Genomic DNA, 10569 nt, shown 5'->3' with positions numbered 1-10569 from the left:
CTGCCGCTGTTGAAGCCCCTGCCCCTGGAGCCTGGACTCCGCAACAAGAGAAGCCACGGCACCACAACTAGGGAGTAGCCCCCGCTCACCACAGCTAGAGAAAGCCTGTGTGTAGCAACAAAGACCCAGTGCAGCCAAAAATAAATAGGTAGATAAATATAGCAGTGTGTGCATATCAAGATATTTAAAAAAATGGGGATGGTAGTATCTGCTTCCTCATGGAGTTGATTTGAGGGCTAAATGGGTTCATATAGGAAATTCTCGGGCAGTCCAGTGGTCAGAACCCCATACTTTCACTGCCGAGGGTGCAGGTTCAATCCCTCATCAGGGAACTAAGATCCCGTAAGCCATATGGCATGGTGAAAAAAGAAAAGTTCATATAAACAAAAAGCTTTCAGTGGCACTTGGCATGTAGTGAGCGTCTGAGCTCCTCTGATCTCCCGCTCATCCATCAGCTATTACTTGTATGGACTGATGATGCCCAAACGTGTACTCACTCCTGAGTACCGGTCATAGTCATCCAACTGCCTCCTGACATACCCTTGGATATCACATCAGTACCTCAATCGTGTCTGAACCTTTAAACTTGCCATTTTCCATTCCATTGCTCCCCTTCCTTTAATCCCCACATCTATGAATGGTGGCATCATCTATCTAGTTTACTACCAAATATTTGCTAGTTTTCAACTTCCCTCCTCCCATAGTTCTCAAACAGAGCTATTCTCTTAGTCTACCAACTCAGATATACAGGAAACTAACTTTTTTTTTTGTAATATGGCTACATTTCTGTGTGGCTGCTGTTTAGTTGCTAGGTCGTGTCTGACTCTGCGACTCCATGGACTGTAGCTTGCCAGGCTGCTCTGTCCATGTGTTTTCCCAGGCAAGAATACACTGGAGTGGGTTGCCATTTCCTTCTCCAGGGGATCTTCCTGACCCAGGGATTGAACCTGAGTCTCCTCCTTGGCGGGTGAATTCTTTCCTACTGACCTACTTGGGAAACCGTTCTATGTGGAGCCAGCCGCTATTTAACTGGAGTGGTGGACAACTGAGTTTCAGTCCGTTGATGGAGTTGCCCTTCCTTTCTTCAAGGATTGCCTGAACTCTGAGGGGTGTCCCATGCATATTTACTAAAGCCCTGGAGGAAGTGGCCCTTGTTATTGGGTTGGCCAAAAAGTTCGTTTGGGTTTTTCTGTAAGATGTTATGGAAGAACCCATGTGAACCTTTTGGCCAGCCCAATATTAAATGGCCACCCAAGTGTCTGCTGGGATGTATGCTGCCTGGTTCCTGCTTGTGTGACCTCACTAGGTCTGATGTGTCTCTGCTGCCCTTTGGTCAATCTTGGACACGTGAGAATTATTCTGCCTATTCCAGGCCCCAGAATAGCAGGAGAAAGCATAATGCTCTCCAAGGTTCCAGCTCTCTCCAAAATAGGCTGCTCTCTGCAGTCACTTCCTCTCCCTGTCCTTTATCTTAGGATCTACCCCTGGCTGGGTGGTAGGCCCCCTTGTGGTCAGATCTCAAAACCTTCTCTGGGTTTTTTTCTGTCTCTGGGCTTCGCCTCTGGCTTGTGTATGCAGGTGGTGCTGGTGGTCATGCCAATGGGAGGCCTGGCTTTACCCAAGACATCTTCTCCACACCTTCTCTCCAGGCTGTGAGTCCTTTCTGTCTTGTGATTGGTCTAGGCTAATGGAGCATAAAGGCCAGAACTGGCTTCCCATTTTCCCCCCTTTTTAAAAAAAAAATAATTTTCTTATGTATTTATTTTTGACTGTGTTGGGTCTTCGTTGTTGTGTGGGCTTTTTTCTAGTTGCAGAGCCCAGTCTTCCCTTTGTGGTGGCTTTTCTCATTGCAAAACATGGGCTCTAGGGCACGTGGGCTTCAGTAGCTGTGTTTCCTGGGCTCTAGGGCACAGGCTCAGTAGTTGTAGCGCATAGACTTAGCCACTCTGCGGCTTGTGGGATCTTCTGGATTCTCCACCACTTAGCTACAAGGGAAGCCCTGCCCCCTGGTTTTTGCTGTCACGTCCTTTTACTGAGGCATGAGCACAAAACTTTGGCTGGTTAAAGTAAGGCTATAGGGGTAAAGGGAAACCAACAAAAGTAAAATTTGAAAATATCATCGTACTGTATTCACTGCATCTTGTGGGGACTATGTCTTTTTTATTCTCTTTCTTTTGTTCCCCTCAGGTTCCCCTCTTACTGCCTCCGTTGCTTCTTAGTTCCAAGTTTTTGTGTTTTTTTTTTAAGATTTTTTTTGGTGTTGACCATTTTTAAAGTTTTTATTGAATTTGCTACAACATTGTTTCTGTTTTCTGTTTTAGTTTTCTGGTTATGAGGCATGTGGGATTTTGGCTCCCCCCAACCCTGCATTGGAAGGCAAAGTCTTAACCACTAGATTGCCAGGGCAGTTCCCAGAGTTTCATTCTCATATTTCTCCTGGTTTGGCAAAATTTTTTTCCCAATCCTGAGGGTCAGGTTTCAGGAAAACAATGTGAAGTTTTTATGGTTGAAGACCTTTAATAAAATAAGTTTAGAAAGACTGAGTGACATATCCAACGTCTGATAAATATTTTATCTTGACTAAAATCAACACTAACATTTAGCAATCGAACTAAAGGAAGTGTCAGTAACATTTTACAAATCTGAAGTTAGCAGTAATATGTATATTATAATTTCTATTTGTCATCCCTGGGTGGTTTCACTTCTTTGGGGTTTCCCTGCAGTTTCAAGAGTCTAGTTGGTTTCAATGCAGGTGACATGTTAGGGTTTCTCTTCATGCTCGGTGCCTTCTGCAGGCATGTCTCCCGAGCTTTAGGATTTCCAGATGCTATGGCCCCACTGTCTCATTCCCTCATGGTCTCCAAGCCGACTTTGTGGAATCCTTTACAAAGGGTGCCGGCCTGAGATCAGACCCTATGATTTTTGATACCTTGGTAAGGAGAAGCAGGAAAAACCATCCTTTAAAGGCGGCCAGCACAGGGGCTTTCCTGGCAGTCCAGTGGCTAAGACTCCGTGTTCCCAATGCAGGGGGCCTGGGTTTGTTCCCTGGTCAGGGAACTAGATTCCATATGCTCCAACTAAAGACCCGGCGACGTCAAATAAAAATAATAAATATATTTTTGAAAAAGTTGCAAGCACATTTTCAGTTTATAGAGAGGGAGGGACTTCCCACCGGGGCTGACTGATTCTTTGCTTTGGGAAAATCACCACAAAGAGGTTTTAATTTCCCCTGGAGCACTGAACTGAGAGGGTTGTTAGATCTGGCGGGTGGGAATTGTTTTCTGGCCTTCTAGCTTTTTTAGAAGGCGCTGGGGAGAAAGTATGCCTTGGCTCTGAGTTTCGAGTGCCCTGGCTGGGTCTGAGGTGTGAGACAGGGACCCGGGGAGCGGGGGCAGGAGGTGCTAGAAGGTGAGAGGGAGCTGGTGGGTGGTGGATGTCCTTCAGGCCTGCTCAGGGCCCAGATGGCCGGCTATCACAGACATTTTCAAATGAACTGAGTTGGCGTGTGTCATGAGTCTGGGTGTGGGTGGCCTCTTAGGGTTAGAGGCGTACCCCAGCCCATGCCTCTGAAGGAAGTGGACTTTCCGCTGTTAGCTGTGCTGAGACAGGAAGTAAAGAATGGGGGGTGATGGGTCTTAGACTCTCAGGGAGGAGAAGCTTTCCCCTTTCTGGGTTTCCTGACACTGTGTTCTGGGCTCTGAGGGGTTGGTGTGCTCAGAGCGTTGCTGGAGCTGACCCTCACCTGAGGGAGCAAGGCTGAGGGGTGTCCCTATTACAGGCCCTCCTCCTCTTCACAAGTCTGGCTGAGGTGAATAGCTCTGCTTCATAAGGGCAGAGGTTCAGACCACCATGGTTCCTGCCCTTGGCCTGGTCCAGCTGCGTCCAATGGAGCTTTCTGTGAGGAGGGAACATCACCAGCCTCATGTGCTGTTGCGCGCTTGAAGTGTGGCTGTTGCGGCTGAGGAACTGAAAATTTAATTTACTTGTTTATGTCTAAATACCCACATGTGGCTAGTGGCTACCATACTGGACAGCTAGGGTCTAGATGGCAGAAAGCCATGAGGCTTTAAAGCCCAAAGCCTGAACCCAGAGCTGTGAGGCTGGCTGTCGTTATCAGAGGATACGGAGGCGCCAAGAGGCTGGTCACCATGTGTGGGGCTGGAGCTGTCCCAGAAGGCCCCACCGCAGGAGGCGGCAGTGTCCTAATGTGCCGAGGCTGCAGCTGACGCCCCAAGAGCCCAGGTCAGTGGGACCAAGTGTCAGGCCATAATTAAACTGACTGCCCACCATCCCATAGTGAGCGCCTCAGGCCCTGTCCTCCCTGTCCGGCTCAGTCACCAGTGGTCCAGAGAACTCAGCATTTCTCTTCTGTGGCATCTCCTTGCCTGAGCCAGTTCCCGTCCCCACCTCCCCAAAACCCTCTCACCCCCGGACGCTTCTCTGGGGTGGACAAGCTCTGCTTTGTTCTCAGCCCTTTCTCTGGAGAGTCTAAGTGCCGGCCTTCAGTGAAACCCATTGTCCTTTGAGGACATTGTTTCCCTTGAGGCCTCCTTCAGTGGAATCTGCCTTTTTTTAAACTGGAAGATAATTGCTTTACCCTGTTGTGTTGGCCTCTGCCACACAGCAATGCGAATCAGCCATAATTATATATTTGTGTGTGTGTGTATGTATGTGTGTATATATATGTGTGTGTATGTATCTCCCTTCCCTCCAGAGCTTCCCTCCCCTCTTCCAATGGAGTCTGCTTTTACTCCATCCCTCACACATCTCAGGATTAGGAGGTGGGGTTTGGGTGTCCTAGGGCTGCCGGGACAAATGACCGTCTCTTAAAGCAACAGAAATGTTTTTTTTTTTTAGACTTACACGTTTGGCCAGAAGTCCAAAATCAAGGTGCTTCCAGGGCCACGCTCCCTCTGAAGCCTCTAGGGGAGGGTCCTTCCTGGCCTCTTCCAGCTTCTGGTGGCCCCCGGTGATCCTTGGCTGGGGGCAGCACCACTCCAGTCTTTCCTCCATCTTCACATGGCTATCCTCTCTGTGTCTCCTGTTTCTCTGTTCAAATTTCCCTTTCTCATAAGGACACCAATCTTTGGATTAGGGTTCACTCTAATCCTATGGGCTTCCCTAGTGGCCCAGAAGGTAAAGAATCTCTCTGCAATGCAGGATCCCTGGGTTGGGAAGATCCCCTGGGGAAGGGAATGGCAACCCACTCCAGTATTCTTGCCTGGGAAATCCCATGGACAGAGGAACCTGGTGGGCTACAGTCCATGGTATGACTGTATGATTCTATGACTTCATTTTAGCTTGATTACATCTGAAAAAACCCAGTTTCCAAATAGGGCTTCATTCATGGGTCATGGGGATCAGGACTTGAATGTATCTTTTTGAAGGAGGCTACCCTTCAAACCCAAAATCACTGCAGATGGTGATTGCAGCAATGAAATTAAAAGACGTTACTCCTTGGAAGGAAAGTTATGACCAACCTAGATAACATATTAAAAAGCAGAGACATTACTTTGCCAACAAAGGTCCATCTAGTTAAGGCTATGGTTTTTCCAGTGGTCATGTATAGATGTGAGAGTTGGACTGTGAAGAAAGGTGAGCACTGAAGAATTGATGTTTTTGAACTGTGGTATTGGAGAAGACTCTTGAGAGTCCCTTGGACTGCAAGGACATCCAACCAGTCCATCCTAAAGGCGATCAGTCCTGGGTGTTCATTGGAAGGACTGATGCTGAAGCTGAAACTCCAATACTTTGGCCACCTCATGCGAAGAGCTGACTCATTAGAAAAGACCCTGATGCTGGGAGGGATTGGGGGCAGGAGGAGAAGCGGATGACAGAGGATCAGATGGTTGGATGGCATCACCAACTCGATAGGCATGAGTTTGAGTAAACTCCAGGAGTTAGTGATGGACAGGGAGGCCTGGCGTGCTGCGATTCATGGGGTTGCAGAGTCACACACGACTGAGCAACTGAACTGAACTGAACTGAACACTGCAACCCGCAACAGGTGGGGGCCGTGTCCTTGCTGCCTTCCTCCCTGTGGAGGAATCCACTGGCCTCTGGATGCCTACTGCCAGCCTTCCTCACTGCTGCCACCTGCTGGTCCCAGGTCACGGCTGCCTCCTGGCTCAGTGGCTTCCTGCCCATCATTATCCATGATTTCAACAATCACGTGGATGCTCCTTCCAGCCTGCTGGCCTGTCAGTTTTTGGCCCCCTGTACCTTCTCTTTCTATGTGTAATCTGCCCACTCTCTGACCTTTTTACTTCCTGACACAGTTAAGACTCTAAAATGCATTTTACAAATGTAAGTGCTCACATAAACACAGCAGAAAGTTCCCTTGTTTACTTAAAAAAAAAATTGTGTTAAAATACATAAAACAGTTTGGTAGCGTTAGGTACACTTCCATTGTTGTGAAACTGCCATCATCCATCTCCAGAATGCTTTTCATCTTGCAGAACTGAAACTCTGTACCCATTAAATAATGACTCCCCATCCCTCCTCCCCCCTCCCCTCAGCCTCTGGCAACCACCATTTTACTTTCTGTCTCTCTGAATTTGATTTTTGGCTTTTTTTTTGTGTGTGTGTGGTATAAAAATATATATAAAATTTACTATCTTAACCATTTTTAAGCATATAGTTAAGTTGTGTTAAATAGCAACTTCTTTTTAAGGGTACATTTTGGTCCAGTTGTGAGTGCAGAAATTCCAAGTAACAGTTGCTCCAACACAGTATTCCCTGGCTTCTCCAGTGGCTCTACCATCACTAGGAATCCGAGCATAGCATACAACTTCTATCTTAGAGTCCAAGATGGTTGCTCCAGTTCTAGCCATCAGCTCCACATTTCAGCCAGCATGAAGATGAAAAGGGTTGAAAAGTACACATTCTCCATTTAAGAGCACTTCTCTGCTTGCAATGCAGGAGACATGAGTTTGATTCCTGGGTCGAGACGATCCCCTGGAGAAGAATATTGCAGCTCAATCCCGTATTCTTGCCTAGAAAATTCCATGGACAGAGGAGTTTGGCAGGCTACAGTCCATGGGGTCACAGAGTCAGACATGACTGAGTGACTGAACATACATACATAGAAATTATACTCATTATTTTGTGTTAATGTTCCATTGGACAGAACTTAGCCATATGTGCACATCTTGCTACAAGGGAGCTGAGAAATGTAGTCTTTATTCTGATCAAATGTGGTCTTTATTCTAGTTCAAATTTGTGGGTTCTATTGCTGAGAAAGTAGACGAGAATGCATGTTGGGACACCACTAAGCAATCTGCCACAGCTTTGCTGCCTCCTAGCAACAATCACTGTGTTGAAATCAATTCCTGACTTCTTACTGGGCTGTAGATTCCTTCAGCCAGGGGCAGTGTCTTTTACCTCTTCACACAGCTAGGTACTTAACATTTGTTGTACAAATAAATGTTCCAGTGCTACCATCTGATTTTATTTTTTATTTTATTTTTGGCTGCGCTGCAAAGCTTGCAGGATCTTAGTTCGCTGCAGTGGGGGGTGTGGAATCCACTGGACCACCAGGGAGTTTCCTCCATCTTATTTTGGAAATCAGAGAAGTGAGGCATTGAAGGGTGAAGTGACTAGAATCTTCTAGCTCAGGTTTCCACTGAATACCAGAGGCTATTTGAATGACCTCCTCTGACCATGCGCACTGCCGGGCACTCCCACCTCCGCTGCTGGGCCAGGCCGGCCATCAGTGGCCCTTCCAGGGTGGAGCCACACTTGGCCTCTGCAGAACTCTCCTGTTGGTTCTACTCTGCCCTCCCCAGCATATGCCCATTTCCATACTTTCCCTGTCCCCAGGTCTTCCCTCTGCCGGGCAAAGATGCCTCCCAAGAGTCTTTTTTTAAAAAATTTTTGGCTGTGCTGGGTTTTTGCTGCTGTGTGCAGTGGGCTTTCTCTAGTTGCGGTGAGCGAGGGCTGCTCTGTAGTTGCTGTGGGTGAACTTCTCATCTCGGTGGTGTCTCTCGTTGCAGAACACGGGCTCGAGGCCGCAGTAGTTGCGGCTCCAGGGCTCTAGAGCACAGGCTCAGTAGTTGTGGCGCACAGGCTTAATTCCCCTTCGTCATGTGGAATCTTCCCAGACTGGGGATTGAATCCCAGTCCCCTGCATTGGCAGGCAGATTCTCTTACCACTGAGCGACCAGGGAAATCCTTCTGGGAGTCTTCACAGGACATGATCCTCCCGAGGGGTGGGCATATTTGGACCCTGAGAGCCCTGGGCAGGAGGCAGTCCCACCTTTGTCCTGAATCCTTGCTGGATTAGCAGGAGGGAGGACCTTTGTCACGCTTTGCCAGAACTCAGGACTCCAGCCCCACAGATTCCTTAATGATAGATGAGAAAGTGGTTGACTCCTAACGTGGGACTTGCTTCCTTCACATGTAGAGAAGCCTGCTCATCACAACATGGGAGTTGCAGACATAGGACAGGAACATCGTGCTGGTGGCGGTGGGTGGGTGGGGGGGTAGGGTGGCTGGAGGACGCATGTCATGGGTCCCCTGGATGCTGGGTACATTTATTGGTTGGCCAGAGAGAGTCCCTGCGTCTCCCCATGGTGATCCCCTTGCCCTTCGTGAGGGAGCACCTGGGTGTTGGGAAGACACTCACACCAGATGTTCAGATGTTCCTCTGTCTCAGTGACAGAGGTGTGGAGAGGAGCTTCTTTCTGTTTCCATGAGCAAGCATTCTGTGCCCTAAGGGAGGAAACTAGACGGCCGAGGGGGGCGTGGGGGAGGGGGGAGGAGGAGTGGGAAGGGGCTTGGTGGGGTGAGTCCTGGGCATCTGTGCAGGAACCAGGGACGGCTGGGGCCTAGCCCTCTTCCCCCCCCACCCCAAATTTTAAACTTTTAATTTTGAATTGGGGTATAGCCGATTAACAATGTCGTGGTAGTTTCTGGTGAACAGTGAAGGGACTCAGCATCCATATGCCTGTACCTATTCTCCCCCAAAGGCCCCTCCCATCCAGGCTGCCACATAACACTGAGCAGAGGTCCATACAACAGGTCCTTGTTGGTTATCCATTTAAAATACAGCAGTGTGTACACGACCTTCCCAAAGTCCCTAACTACCCCTCTTTGTTATTAGCCAAGTCACCGTGGACGTGTCGCAGCGCCTTCAGGCTCTCCTGCCTTGACCCGAGAGGAGCTGAGTGCCGTCATAGCCTGCCTCTGAGAGCCCGCCGCAGCCCCAGCCCTGTCTTTCGGGTCAGCTTGTGCTGTGAGGCCTGACAGCTCTGACTTTTAAGTCGTTGAGCCCCTTCTCAGGCCCAGGCCTATTCCTTTCTTCTCCATCTCTGCCTTCTGGGAGCCCCTGGCCCTCAGATGGCCTCTGTATCTTCTAACCCCACTCACTGTGGGCCTTGGGCTCTCCTTCTCCCGCTCCGCCCCACGGCGGTGGAGGGACCCTTGTGGGGTGGGGCACTAAACTCTTGAGGGGGACAGTGCCAGGGTGACAAAGACCCCACGGGGGCTCACGCAGGTGCCAGGGTCTCATGGCTTCTCACAGTCGAGGCTTGGCTTCCCAGTTCCTTCCAGAAAGTTCCTTCCAACTTGAACTCTTACTACCCCGAGTGTAGCATTTGAATTCCCTTCCCCTGCTAAAGGCTCTTTTAGCTCAGTGGGAAAGAATCTGCCTGCAATGCAGGAGACCTGGGTTCGATCCCTGGGTCGAGAAGATCCCCTGGAGAAGGAAATGGCAACCCACTCCAATATTCTTGCTGGGTGAATCCCATGGATGGAGGAGGCTGGCGGGCTACAGTTCATGGGGTTGCAAGAGTTGGTCATGACTTAGGGACGAAACCACCACCAAGCAAAGCAAAAGGGACCTGTGCCCAGGCCAGGCGCCCTGTACTGAATGTCTGACAGACCATGTGGGGGTGGGTAGGTCTCTGTTTCTTGTTGGCCACACGGTTTCTTTTCCTTGGGGGCTTCTCTTGCTCTCTTCTAACCTGGCCACTAGGGGCTTGGGAGTCGGTGGCGTGAATTTAGATCCTAGGCCTTTAAGCAAAAGCTCCGAAAAATCATCCTACCCAGCACTAAATATCAGATGAGTCAGATTCTGGGTAGTCACCACTCTCCTCCCCCAGATGCCCTGGCAGAGCCTGGAAGGATGTCTGGGAGCTGTGTCACTCTGCCAGCCACTGGGACCCAGAGCCACCCTGCGGTGCTGTTCTAACCCCTGATGCCAGGGAGTGCTGTTGGCGTTTTACTCAGTGATTTTAGGGGAGGGAGCCCGGGATGGGCCTGTGTTGTCTCCCCACCCCAGTGCTCTCTATGGCCATGCTGGACTTATGCTTGTCCTCAAACCCTGGTGGATGAGGGCAGCTCCCATGTAGCAGATGTAACCTGATGGGGCATTTCTGAGAACAAGCCCATCTGAGAAAGGCAGACTCTGCACCCTGGTGCTTGTTAGCCTATCCTGGACCAGTGCCATGTGCCATGTGCCCACAGAACCAGTGCCTTTGGCCCACAGCGTGTTGTGGGCAGGTGAGTCCGCACAGAGGGAATAATCCTTTCTTTGGGCAAACGTGTGGTGGTAGAATGGTTGAGAAG

This window comes from Muntiacus reevesi, chromosome 9 (genome assembly GCF_963930625.1).
Source record: "Muntiacus reevesi chromosome 9, mMunRee1.1, whole genome shotgun sequence".
In the NCBI taxonomy this organism is placed as follows: domain Eukaryota; kingdom Metazoa; phylum Chordata; class Mammalia; order Artiodactyla; family Cervidae; genus Muntiacus; species Muntiacus reevesi.
Note: the sequence above shows the minus strand (reverse complement) of the source record.